Genomic DNA, 14,428 nt, shown 5'->3' with positions numbered 1-14,428 from the left:
GAGGCTTCTGGGAAAGGCCTCTCACTTCCCAAAATGTTCAGCTGTTTCTAGACACGTCCGACTCTCCCATTTGGTGTTTTCTCAGCAGAGACACTGGACTAGTTTGCCATTTCCTCCTCCAGCTCATATTACAAATGAGGAAACTGAGACAAACAAGGTTAAGTGACTCGCCCAGGGTCACACAGCTAGCTGGTAAATGTCAGAGGCCAGATCTGAACTCAGGAACATGAGTCTTCCTGATTCTAAGCCTGGGGCTTTTCCCACTGTACCACCCAGTTGCCCCTGTCCCCAAAACGGAGAGTCACAGAGGAACCAGGGAGGACCCAAGAAGTCGTCCGGTCCAACCTAGTTCATTCATTTCAGGCCCAGAGAGGTCAGGGTCCACGGGCACTAAGGAGGCAGTCCTCAGTCTCCATAGCCGTCCGTCTGCTCTGCTAGCTATGCCAAGGTTGCCTCCCATGTCCAGAATCACTCAACATTGGAGCCCTCTCATTTTATGGAGGGGGAAACTGAGGCAGGGAGAATTGTTCCTTCAGGATGCTGAGTCATTTAGGGGCAGGGGCAGGTCTAGAACCCATATCTCGGTCTTTGTTCCCATAACTTCCAGTGGGCTTTCAACGTGTTTGCATTGCCTTAGGGAGAAACGGTGAGGCATGTCTCCTAGAAGTCAGCAAGGCTCTTCAGATGCTGCTTCTGACCCCTTCTCAGACCTGTGACTCTGGACCAGGAACTGCCCCTTTCTGAGCCTCAGATTCCTCATCTGTAAAATGGGTGTAATGATCCCTGAGGTTCACATCCCTCTGAGTTGCATGAGTTGTAGATGAGATCACATCTGTAGAGTGTTTTACAACTTTTAAGTGCCCTGGAAATCTCTGCTCTTCCTCCCCCTCATCGTCGTTGCCCCCCTCCTGGCGCTCACTGGCAGTGTGACTGCATGTGGCCTCCCCTGTCCTTGTGCCTGCCTCCCACTGCCCAGAGGCCCAGCTAGGCAAGCCAGTTACTTCTGTTCCTCAGCCCTGCTTCTGGGTTTCCCTCTCTCACCATGTAAGGCCCCTGACTTCCAGCTGAGCCGTGGTCCCCACTGTTGGGGGGCCTGCCATGGAAAGGGACCTACCTTCTCTCTTGAGGAAGCCAGCCACAGAGCAGCCCAAGAAAGGATCTTCTCCCTCTGGCTTTGGGTGGGGGGTGACCAAGAGCCCCCAAGTTTCCTCATGTCCAAATCCTCCAGTCTCCAAGCCATCCCAAGGCCTATCCTATTGATAATGCAGGAAATTATGTCATCCTACAGACTAGAAAGGGGGTGGAGCAGAGGTGGGAGTGTGCGCATGGGTGGGGGGAGTTAGAGAGGTGTTTTTTTACCCTTTTGTCTTTCTGCTTACATCTCCTGTGTCTCCTCCAAACCCTGATCCCCTCCCTTCATCCTTGGCTCCTGTGGGAATGGACTCAGTAAAACTTGGTGCTTAGTGACTGCCTGAGGTACAGATGGCTGGAATCTGGGATTTCTTCAGTGCAGGAAGCCTACCCCTAGGCAGGTTGTGAATCCAGAGGTCAGAGGGTCCTGGATCTTAAAAAACATCCTCAGCATCATGGAGAGAAAGTGACTTGTCCAAGGTCACCATATTAGTAGGCACCTGATGCAGAATTGGAACCCAGATCCTTCAATTCCAAGGCCATTGCTTTTTATCCCTGAGCTATAGCTCCTGGGTATTCTGGGTAATCTGGGGAGTGGCCTTAGGCAGAGTCAGGTCTGTGAATGTGCACCTGGAAGAACTGCTCTAGCCAAAGTCAGATGCAGGATTTGAACCTGGGTCTTTCTGACTCCAACTTCAGCTTTCTGTCCCCCTCACTGTGCTAGCTCTCAGGGTACAGGCAGAAGGCATTGTCAAGTGGAATTCCTAAGCCTGATACAGTGTAGACAATGAGAGTGGGGGGAGACCTCTTTGGGCACCCTCCTTTGGGAAGCCCCTGGAATCCCACAGACCTGCTGCCTGGAGTGTGGCAGGGCCCTTGAGGCATCCACTGACTTCTCATTCTAATTCATGACTCCCACACACTAGATGCTGGGCTTCTTTGTCTCTACCCTTTGGAGAGATACAACACTCTCACTGCACAGGCCTAGTTACACCTCTGAGACATCATTAGTGAAACACACACTCACAGACACATCCAATATCTTTGAAGCACTTAAAGTTTCCCTGAAAGTTAAGAGCCTTGACCCAAAGGCCACCCGGCACCCACAGAGGAGCTGAACTTGGCTGAATCTTCATCTCACTTGCAACGTCCAGGCATCTCAGGCACGGGAAGCCTCCAGAGGCTGTCTGTCTGTCTGTCCAGCAGAGGATGAGTGGTCAGAGCTCTGGGAACACACACCAGCCCCTGGATGGGCAGGGCCCCAAGGCCAGAGGTGCAGGCCCAATGGCCGGAGGAAGCCGTCCTTCACTGCTTCTGGCCTCCCGCCACGTTTTCCCCATTGGTGGAGCAGCCCACATCCCAGAAGGTGATGGACACCACACCACAGGGGGGAAACCATCTTATGACTGCCCTGAGAAGACCCTGATGTGGAGGGGGGGAGGGGGTAGAGTGTGTGATGGGGGGAGGGGGAAGAGCTGTCGCATAATTAGGAGATTGTATTGCTTCCCTGAGTCAGCTTCTCCATGACATTACGAATCTGCTGCCTGGGACACAGTTAAGGCCAAGTGTCACTTGTGTGTGTAATGTCCCCAGCAGTAAAAGTCCATCCCTCAGGTACATACCCTTGAGCCTGTAGGTACCCTGGCCACCTCTTGCCCCACGCTGCCCCAGCCCATACTCCAGAGGCTGCCCAGGTCTGCTCCTGGCTGACCAAAGGCCTTCTTGCTTCCTGAGGAATGAATGATTTCAATCCAATATGAATGACTTCATAGCCCATAACTCCAGATCTCCCCACCACCTGCTGGATTGCTTACAAAACTGAGTTCTTTTCCAGGTTTCTATTTCTGCTCACGATTGTCTAAAAAGATAAAGGGAGGCACAGCTGCCGGAGTGCCCCCCCCCCCACTCTTGGGAGGCCTGGGAGGAGCAGGGAGGGCTGTTGGCACAATCTTTGCTCCTTCGACTGTTTTCCTTGCTAGGACAGTGCTCCCTAACTATAAGAACCTACCAAAGGAAGAGGAATGTCTATCTGGGAAAGGAAGGGGGGAGTCCTTCTAGCTGAGATCGAAGGTGCCTGTTTTCCCATCATGTGCTAGGTCCGAGGGCAGGAGTTGGTGAGGTCTGACAGCATAACCTTCCCCAGCAGCCTTGGCAATGTCCTGCCCCTTCCCTGCTCTTTTCCCCTCTAGGCCAGGAGGTCATTTCAGGGCAACAAAAAGCATGGTCCTCGTTGGGTCGACTTGGGTGCTATTTATCTGCCCCTTACCAGCCAGCATCTTTGGCCATTCAGGCCAAGAATAAACACAGGGTCTTTGTAGCACAGAATGGTTGTTTGTTCCTGTAGCAAACTTGCAATCTTTATAATCAGAGGGTGGGAACATCACTGCTTCAATGAAATGGAGCCTTCAAATGATACCCATAGACTCGAGAAGAATGTGGACGCCCGGGCTCAGGATCTCCTTGAGTGACATGTAAATTACTGGGAAGTAAAAGCCTCTGAAAGTCTGTGTGTGTGTGTGTGTGTGTGTGTGTGTGTGTGTGTGTACTGGAAGGAAACTTGGAGTTCATCTATTCCAGACCCTTCATTTTATCAATGAAGCATCAATGAGGCCCAAAAAGGCTGGGACTTGCTCAAAATCTCCTAGCCAGTAAGTCTGGACTTGCGCTCAGCTCTTCCTGCCTCCAAGTCTCATGTCCAATCCTATGTATAACCAGCACTGACTTTTCTTGGCCTCTTCCCCTCTTCTCAGCCCTCACCTCCTGTCCGTTCACGTCTTCTCTCCTCTTCACTAATGGGCAGCCCTCTAGCTCAGGTCCTCAGCAGCTGTTGCCTAGATTAACACAGTTGCCCCTTTCTGTGATCTTTCTGCCTCCACCCTCTCCTCTCTCCACTTCACTCTTCACAGTTACCAAAATGAGCTTACACATAGATATAAATGTGGCATTTCCCCTGCCCTCACTCAGAAACCTTCACTGATTACCTCTTGCCTCTAGGACAAAATAGAAGCTATTTAGACTAGCAATTAAAGCCTTCTACAATCTGGCTCCAAGCTCCTTTTCTGACTTTATCCTCATCTTACATGACAATTCTAGCCAGACTCGACAGCTGGGGGGCCTACCCCCTCTCACCCTAAATTCTCCTGACTTCAGGGAAATGATCATTAAACTTCCCTATCTGTGTGACTGTGGGCAAGTCATTTGGCCATTCTGCCTCAGTTTCCTCATCTGTCAAATAATCATTGCACTCTCTGGCTCACAAGGGTATTGTGACATCAGTACTTTGTAGACTGGTGGAGAGCTAGCCACAGTGCTGGTAGGTTATGTCATAATCATTTTGAAGGTGACCGTGTGAGTAGAGAAGCCAAGCCTGGGAGGGGTGAGGCCTCTCTGTCAGCCTGGCCAAGGTGTCAGGCCCTCTCAGGTGCCTAGAACACAGTGAAGGATCTCAGAGACTCCTGGGGACCACCAAGACTGGACAGCTCATCAAGCAGCACTGAATGAGTAGTTCACAGGCATGGCGGAGGCGGTGGGGAAAGGGCACAAGGAAGTGCCAAGACTTGGCCCCTGCCCTCTAAGACCTTACAGTCTAGCTAGGGGAGAAGCTGCATTCGCATACATGTGCACATGCCCTGAGGGCGAGTTACACAATAAAACAACATGGCAGTCAATGAGTGCTGGCACAGTGATGCATGATGGACTGCCAAGCGAGTGGGAGAGATCTAGGAGGTCAGAGGATCCCAAGCTCCTTCTGGAAGGGCAGAGTCAGGGAAAGGATCATGGGGCAGTGGGATGGGAGCCAATCAGGGGATCTCATGGCCCGTTTAGCCAGGCATCATCGTGAGTTAAGTGGTGTTGGTGGGGCTTGAGCAAAGGTGCAGGGTAGGAAATCCTGAAGTCTACTCAGGGCAGAGTGAATGGACCAGACTGGCTAGAAAGCTTTGTGTAGGGCACTTGTGGGAAGTGAGTCTGAAAGAAACTGGAGAGTCTGGCAAAGCCTGCTGAGGACTTTGGGCTTGTTCCTGAAGGCTTCTGGGAGACACGGCAAGTCATCCAGGAGTGTGTTTGAATGAAAGCAAGATCATTTCACAGCTGAGCTCAGAGCCTCTAGGGAGAGGAGGCATCACCCGAAGGGTACCAGGCAGATGGTCAGGTTCACAGTGAGGGATCCAAAGCAAGACACAGATGAAAGAAAATCAACTGTCCCTGGAGGTTCTAGGTGTGGGAGGAGGAGAGGTCAGAGATGCCTCAGGCCTGGAACTCTGCCAGTGTTGCGATTCATTGGTCAGCATAGGTAAAGGAAGGGGAGGAGCCAGCCTGAGTGTGATTTTTTTTTTAAATTCATGAATGAAAAAAAAAAACACTTATTAAGCACTGACTGTGTGCCTACTCCCTACATGGACTGAGCAGGCAAAGAGAAATAAGTGAGGCAGCCTCTTTTTTCTCAAGGAACTTATCTGCTTGGGAGCGACGATCCACTATCAGCCACCAAGCAAATAGGAAGGCTCTGAAAGCTGGGGACCAGGGGGGCACGCAGGTTGGATGGCAAGGCCCAAGAACCTTAGGCTTCCTCGGGAGGTCAGCCAACAGTGCTGGCATTGGGGAGCAGGGCTCTGACCCCAAGGGACAAAGAGGGAGTGCAGATAGTAAGCAAGAGGACTTGGGCACTCAGTATCAGGGCAGATGACAAAGACTGGTGGTTTTCCATCTCACCAGAAGGAAGATGAGGTGATTCCCATCTCATTTAAGCCATCATCATGCTGGCTAGGTAGCATAGTAGATAGAACTCTGGACTTGGGTTCAGAAAGAGCTGAGTTCACATTTGACCTCAGAAACTTACTATCCATGTGACCCATATCAAGTCACTTAACCTCTGCCTGCCTCAATTTCCTCATCTGTAAAATGGGAATCCATAATATCACTTACTTCTCAAGATTGTTGTGAAGCTCAAATGAGATAATATTTGTAAGGTGCTTTGCAAACTTTAAAGTACTGTTTCAAAAGTGAGCTTTTATTATGGCAGTAACTATTGACTGTTTAAAAACTATGGGTGTAGTAAAATAATATATTAATAGTTGAATTTGTGTATTGCTTTAATATTTGTGATGAACTTTACAAACATTGTCACAATAACTCTGTGAGGTACATGCTGTTATTACCCAATTTTGCAAATGAAGAGACAGAGACATAAGTCTTTTTGCTTTGGGTCACACAGCTAGGAAGTGTCCAAGGTTGGATTTGAGCTCAGTTATGTTTGACTTCGTGTCCAGCACTCTCTCTACTATACCACCTGACTGGGTGAACAGTCAGGCAGCCTCGATGGTCTCTGAGCAACCCCTGTCAGGCAAGGAGACAAATTAGGAAGAAAAGAGGGCAGAGCAGCCCAGTGGAGGGTCATTCTCTCACTGTGTGGCTGTCCTGTAAGAACATGATGAATAAGAAATATAGGAAGATTTATATGAACTGATGAAAAATGAAGCAGGTAGAACCAGGTGAACAGTCTACTTATTGATTGCAACAATTAGCAACAAAATAGTAAAACCTGAATGCAGTAAAATGACAGTGACCAAGCCTGACCCAAAAAAAGAAAGTTAAGGAGGGGGTTGACCAGATAGCCAAATGTACTTGCCCAGCAGCCAGATAGAAATAGGGGACTGGAATTCAGGCCTGAAGACAGAGATTTGGATAGTCATCTATGTAAAGATGAGATCTGAAATCCTTAGTGGTGGGAAACCATGGAAGGAACACTGTCTTTGGTATCTGATAGCCTGGGCTTGCCTCCTAGACCTAACACAAGTCACTGCCCTCTGTGAGCCTCAGTTTCCTCACCTGTAAAATGAGGGGGTTATCAGATTATTTTAAAGTCTCTACCCACTCATGATCTAGGGCCCCATGAGTCAATGAGATTTGCCATGGCAGGGGGAAGGAGACTCTATATCCCTACACAGTAAAGAAGCCACCTCCAGCCACAAATGTGCTTGGGTTTCCAGTTCATGCTCAGAGACCAAGGCCATTAAAAAGTCAAAACCCAACTACTGACAGGTGAGTGATTGCTGATTCTACCCATTTGATTGGATAGAATTTTTTTTTTGCCCCAGCTAGGACGCTGGTATTGGGCTGACTCGGCTTTCTCAAACTTGCCGACCTTCACAAAGCTGGCTCACTGGGGGCTGATTGCTGAATCCATTTTCAGAGACTCCAGGTGTCAGTTTGAAGCCAGGAATGCCATGACTGCAAATTTTCTGAGCATTAGAGAAACATTTGAACCTTTGTCTGTCACCCACAGAGGACTGGATAGTGAAGCTAAAAAGAAAAAAATCCCCCTTCAGAAGATCAATTGGAAAACATGCTTTAAATGAACAGGCGACTTGAGTGGGCAGTAGCTTATAAGCTGGACTCCTTTCTCTCCCTTCAAGCTAAACTGTCATTCCCTTATCTCATTAATGACTTTGCACCATCAATCACTGACTGGCCCAGGTTCCTTGTTAGACATCGGGCAAGAAATGTCAACCTGAGAGAGACTCTGGCAGCTTCAGAGCTCACTTCCTTCCAGAGAAATATCGACACTTTGGCCCAAAATGTTACGACCTGACAGTTGAGTAATAACAACTGCTCTGGGAAATTTCCCAGAGAACCTCAGCAGAAGAAGGCACAGTATGTCTAAATTCATTGGCCACAACAAAGTTGGGGTGCCACAGCTGATGGCAGCCTGAGCATCTTGGGGTCTGGTGTTCCCAGAGGTCAAGAGTAGGATGGCTTTTTGGTAGGGTTCCCCCAAGGGAAGGGAGAGGGTCAGGCCAGGAGCCAGAGGAGGCAGCTTCCCTGATAACATAGCCACCCCACTAATGTCCCAAGAGCTAGATTCTGACAGACAGCTCATAATTCTGATTTTTTTTGGGGGGGGGGCTCTTTTTATTTTTAAGAGTTCATTTTAAAAAAAAAACTAGTTTTATTTGTACCTTACTCCCTTCTTTGAATACATGGGAGGTTTATAAAACACTATATACAATGTCAGACTTGATGGATGTGAAAAAAAATTTGTTATAAAAAATAGTTTTCTGAGAGAGGAGGAAGGAGGACTGTGTTGGGAAGTGTCGATGATTTTCAAAAATTGTTTTAACAAAAAAATTTGTTGATGCCCTTCCTTTGGAACCCTACTGGTCATTTCTGGATCTATGCAAATCTCTGCAGTTATCTCCAACCACCCTGCCAAGATTTTATTTCTCTTTGTAATAAATAAAAAATAGATCGGTAAAGAATCTGCTACAAATGAGTGTATGATCACCCTTCTGCCCCTGCAGACCTTGCCTCCTATGGAGAGGAAGGAATCCTGACTCCTTCTCCAGAGCCAGTATTTTCTTATGGAGTCAGTAGGACGTGGATGCTTGAGTAAAATCCAGATTTGTGCCATTTCTTTCACTTCCACTATAAGAACACAAGTTGCCTTCCTTTCTCTGCTTCCTGCTTACTCTGAGTAATCATTCTGGCCTTCTCTTCGTCCCAGCAGTGCTAGGGTTAGGTATGAATCAGTAAACACAGATTAAGGAGATTTAGCTGGAGAGATTATGAGACAGCAGGAAACTCAGAAGAGACTGTGAAATTTGCATAAATTAGGGAGATTAGAGCTAAAGAAACGGGGGTCTAGGACTGGCTTTGAATCAGAAATCAAAGACTATATGATACTAAGCGATGAAGGTATATGTCACCATACCAATACATCAAAAAAAGAAATGGACCAGGCAGCTAGGTGGCCCAGTGAATAGAGCATAGGCCCTGGAGTCAGGAGGACCTGAGTTCAAATCCCTCCTCAGACACTTAACACTTACTAACCATGTGACCTTGGACAAGTCACTTAACTCCAATTGCCCTGCAAAAAAAAAAAAAAAGAAATGGTCAGGCAATCCATGAGCGGGCATTCATTAAGAGTTTCCTAGTTCCCCATTCCTATTGGAAAACCAGTTCCAGGGGTTATTGCCACATGTCAGAGGACTGAGTAAGAACATGGAGAATAGGCCCCATGAAACAGAAGGGAAGCCCAAGGGGGCTGAGGGAGGGGCCAAGTCTGATCCCCTAAGTGAAGTGTTATATATATATATATATATATATATATATATATATATATATATATATATAGAGAGAGAGAGAGAGAGAGAGAGAGAGAGAGAGAGAGAGAGAGAGAGAGAGAGTTGGAGGGTTGGAGAATGAGTGTGTGTGTTTGAGTGTGTGTGTGTATGTGTGTGTGTGTATGTGTATACAGGCTCCCAAGGCACCCCAAGCATGGCCACCTTGGGTTAGTGGGGCCCTGGTTTACACATAAGTCCTAAGACTGTTTTCTTTTTCTGCCCCCAGTGGTTCTCTTTATGGCCTTACTCTTTCATCAGAGTCTCCCCCCAACCCCAGGCAAAAAAAAAAAAAAAAAAACTTGGGAGGAAAAAGCCATGACAGCTCAGTGACGCTGACAGAGGGCAGGCAGGGAAACACGTTCTCTGTTTCTCTCATGTAGGTAAAAGGTTCTTCTTGGTGCTTTGGGGAAAGGAACAAAAGCAAGCAGAGGCAGTGATGGGAAAGAGCCCAGGGAGAGCAGGCTGTGGCTGCCCTTTGGAAGCCACACAGCTTCCCCAGACGCACACGTACATGCATGCACACATGCACACATATACATACATCCATGCACACTCATGCAGCTTCTTCCTGAAACAAGTGCCCATTTTTTAACACCAGTGTTCTTCAGGTAATGTTCTACAGCAGCTAGACACTGGATCCCAGCCTCCCAAGAACCTAAACTGGGTCTTGTTCACAGGACCTTGGAGAAGCACTTATGGGCAGGAGCTGGCTGTCTCATGTTACATGGTAGAAAAGGCAGTCAGCCTCCAGACTTATCATTCAAGTGGCACTTCTCTCCCCAGTGCCACTAACAAAATCTCAATGCCCAAATTTCATAGCCTTTTCTCCATCCTCGCCCTTTCGCGCCTTTGGACAATGGCAAGCATCCCTCTTCTCTTCCCATCTTTTGGCCGCCATTCTCTCCTGCTTCTCCTGGTCCCTGTGTGGCCTCAGTATCCTTCACTCTGTCTGCATGGCATCTCAGACTCAGCCTGTCTAAAGCAGAACTCATTAACTTTCCCCAAACCTTCCCCTCTTCCCAGCTTCCTCATTTCTGTGGAGGACACTACCATCTTCCCAGTTACTCAGGCTCATCATTTCAATGTTATCTTTTTTCCCTCCCATACTCTCTCCCGCCATATCCAAAGACTAGCCACATTTGTCCACTTCTGCTTCCAAAATGCCTCCTAAGTCCATGTGCCCACACTGCAGGCTGTCTTCACCTGTCACCTATCCCCACCTGTCAGTCTATCCCCAAACCAGTGCATCCTGCACTCAGTGCCAAAGTGATATTTCCCAAAGTGCTGGGGGAGGGAAGGAAATTAAGCACTTGTTATGTGTGTCAGGCACTGTGCCAAGCACTTGAATTACAAATACAAGTCACCAAGACAGCTTCTGCCCTTGAGGAACATATGTTCTAATTGGAGGAGACAAAACGTAAGGGCTGCTGCAAGATGGGTGGAACACTCACAGCAGGTATGGAGAGAGCTGGGAAGGGACTCGGAGGCCTGTGCTCCACCTAGACAAGGCAAAGACCTGCCCACCGAGGTTAGGCTATGAGGGCATTGGCTTACATCACAGTCCTAACAACATGGGACTTGGGTAGGTTTGTGGTCCACTAAAACCCCAAGATTCTCTTCTGACAAAATGCTGCCGGCCGTGCCTCCACCCACCCACCTCTGTCCTGTACTTGGGATCTTTCTAAGTTTCTAGAACAAGTAGGTTCTTTTCCTTTTCCCCTAATCATCTTTTGAAACAGACTTGGTTGTTGTATTGCTGGGTCAAAGGGTAAGAGTTTAATAACTCTTGGGGCATAATTCAGGATTGCTCTCCCAAATGGTTGGATCAGTTCACAATTCCACCAACAATGAATTAGCGTCCCAATTATTCCACATTCCCTCCAATATTTGTTGCTTTTGCCTTCAGTCATTTTAGCCAATCTGGTGTGCATAAAATGATTTCTCAAAGTTGTTTTAATCTGCATTTCCCTAATCAATAATGATTTAAAGCATTTTTATATGACCATAAATTGTTTCAATTTCTTCATTGGAAAACTGCCTGTTCATATGCTTTGACTATTTATCAATTGGGGAATATAACTCATATTCTTCTATATTTGACAAAGTCCTTTATATATTTTAGATACAAGACCTTAACCTGATAAACTATATAAAAATGTTCCCTCAACTTTCTGTTTTCCTTCTAATCTTGGCTGTATTTGTTTTATCTGTATAAAACCTTTTTAATTTAATGTAATCAAAATTATCCATTTTATACTTAATTTTGTTCTCTATCTCATTTATTCATAAATTGTTCAACTATCCACAAGTCTGATAAGTAATAGGTTCCATTTTCTTGTACAATTTCTCTTTATATCTAGGTCATGTAACCATTTTCACCTTATATTGGTAAATGGTGTGAGGTATTGGTACAATTTTCATTTTAGTCTTCATTGGACTCAGTCTTTGTGTCTGGTGACCAGGGTTTTTCCCATCTTGCCCTACCAGTCCCCACACACTTGGTGGTGACAGTGGTCATCCAACAGCCCCTGAGCTGCCATTGGTTCCCTGCTCTGGGTTATTGACGTCATGAAGGTTCACAAATCACTTTAGATGGATTATCCCATTTGAGAATAAGGGGGTATGAAGCCAGAACCAAAAATACTAACCCCTGTGGGCAAAGAGACTGGTGTGTTCCCCACACCCCCAAATAGGCTCACTAGGCTCTTCTCCATCCTGCCCTCCTTTGGCCCCTTCCATTACCCAGCAGACTCTTCTCCTCCTGCTGTCAGTGTGTAAAATTCAGGGTGAGAGGAAGAACATCAATTCCTTTTCTTTGTAAAATGAATCTCCAGGATACAGTTTTTCCCTTTCACAAATTTTCTGTTCTCCCTGGTCAGAACTGCTGTGAGCAGGGGATGGTTCATCCTTTCAATCAAAGTGATGGGTAACCAAATAGCTCCTGTAGAATCACATCACAAAGAGAGATTGGCTATAGGAAAACTCAGGATCAGTTCCCCAAGTTCCTGCTATGTGGGGCCCTTGCTTACACTGTATTCTTATTCTGACTAAAACTGAAGGAGTTCTCTATTATTCCAGGTTCAGTTATAGGATGAGGTAATCATTGAGAGGCCCAGATTCCCAAGTTGCAAAGGAAGTGTGAGGGTGAAACAGGCCAAGATCTGGTCAAAAAGTCAGGAAGACCCAAGTTCAAATCCTACCACAGTTCCTTGCTAGCTGGGTGACCCTGGGCAAGTCACTTACCCTTGTCATCTCTAAGAACAGGGTGATAATCGCCCCTCCCTCTCAGAGTTGTTATGAGTGCCCATAGAGCATACACAAAGAGCACTTTATAAGCTTTAAAATGCTATGTAAATGCTCGGTGATGCCATCCTTATTGTTGCTGTGGTGGTGGGAGTGGGTGTGGTTAATCTTGGAATTGGAAATGACCTTCACAGTAACACAGTCCTGCCCATACTTGAAGAGCCACTTCCTCCATCATATATCCGCCAAGTGGTTGACACCCCAGCCTTTGCTCAAAGACTTCTGGGGAGGGGAAGTCTCTACCTGCCCTTTCCCCCAGTAGCCCACACCTGTCTCTCAACTAGGGGCAGCTAGGTGGCGCCACAGTGGAGAGAGCACTGGCCCTGGAGTCAGGAAGACTCATCTTCTAGAGTTCAAATCTGACCTCACACACTTCATAGCTGTGTGACCCTGGGCAAGTCATTTCACCCCCATTTGCCTCAGTTCCTCATCTATAAAATGAGCTGGAGAAGGAAATGGCTGACCCCTCCAGTATCTCTGCCAAGAAAACCTCAAATGGGGTCATGAAGAGTCAAACGTGATTGCCATGAACAATAACAAGATTGTTCTTTTCTGGGTCCAGCTTTCTAAATCTTGGCCTCAACAGCCTCCATCTATTGCTTCTTGTTGGGCCCCCCAGAGTCCAGACTGCAGTTCTTCTGTGGGCAGCCAACTATCTGGCTCCCCAAATGTCCTCATAGTGCTTGGCGGTCCTGTCTTCAGTTTTTTTATCTAACATTGTGAAAACAAGATGGGCCCTGAGTCAGCAAAGGGTGGCCCCTGATTTCTTGGAGTAAGAAGCTGACCCTGGGGATTATTTCTCCGGGCAGCTGGCATGTGCTGCCCCATCCAACTCAGAACATTTTTTTCTTCAAATCATTAAATGAAGCTCTTGTAAAGCCAGCATTTTATTAACTGGCCAGCCCATCAAGCCACTGACCTTCAGTACTCAGGCAGCACAGCTCAGACCTGGTTTTAGCTTTTCAGTTTCCTTGTCAGATTGAAATGAAAACCAAGATGGGGATTCAATGACATTTCTCCTCACAGCTCCCCGAATCTGCACAATTAACCAACCTCCCAGAGACGAATGGGGAGGGAGGAGATTCCCGAGCGGGCGTATTTGGAGGACATGCAAGGGGGCTGGTTCAGGCCTTTTCAGCTGTGTGGCAGGCCTGTTCTTATTCTGTCACAGTCAGTGGGGTCTCTTTCTTCCTGAAACAGATCTAATGCTAAGGCTTACCAAGCGTGGAGCTAAAGTGCTGCATTGAGATGCATGGTGGTACAATGGACAGAGGACCAGGCTTGAAGTTGGGAACACCTGAGTTTCAATCCTGCCTCTGATGTATACTAGCAGTAGGAGGGCCAGGGGCAGATTATAACCTGTCCCGAGACAAATTTTTAAGACTGAGGCAGTTTGAGACAATACATTAAAAAAATCACCCTCCATGAAGTCAGAGGATATGTGTTCTATTTTTACTTCTGACACATCCTACCTGTGTGACTTTGGGCAAGTCACCTTAGTTTCCTCATCTATAAAATGAGCTGATTCCCTCTGCCTCCAGATTTGTGATTTTACATTTTGGACAAATCATCTTTTCATATCAGGGAGGGAAGTTGACATTTGAGAAGTTCTCTCAAGAAGATAGATAAAGTTCAAGGGCAAGATGATGATGATGATGATGATGATGGTGGTGGTGATGATGACGGTGGTGATGGTGATGATGATGATGGTGATGATGATGATGGTGATGATGACGGTGGTGATGGTGATGATGACGGTGGTGATGGTGGTGATGGTGATGATGGTGATGATGGTGATGGTGATGATGACGGTGGTGATGGTGGTGATGGTGATGGTGGTGATGATGATGATGATGATGATGGTGGTGGTGATG

The 14,428-nt window shown here is 47.1% G+C and overlaps 1 protein-coding gene across 2 annotated transcripts in view; it reads left to right on the top strand.

The window, feature by feature from the left end:
• Nucleotides 1-14,428, top strand: part of SHANK2 (SH3 and multiple ankyrin repeat domains 2) — a 698,541-nt gene that overhangs the window by 289,392 nt on the left and 394,721 nt on the right. The window lies entirely within an intron of this gene.

Source organism: Petaurus breviceps, unplaced genomic scaffold, assembly GCF_028583685.1.
Source record: "Petaurus breviceps papuanus isolate PSGF00001 unplaced genomic scaffold, PetGlider_PUasm1.0 90721, whole genome shotgun sequence".
Lineage (NCBI taxonomy): Eukaryota > Metazoa > Chordata > Mammalia > Diprotodontia > Petauridae > Petaurus > Petaurus breviceps.
This window is presented reverse-complemented; position numbering and strand designations above follow the sequence as displayed.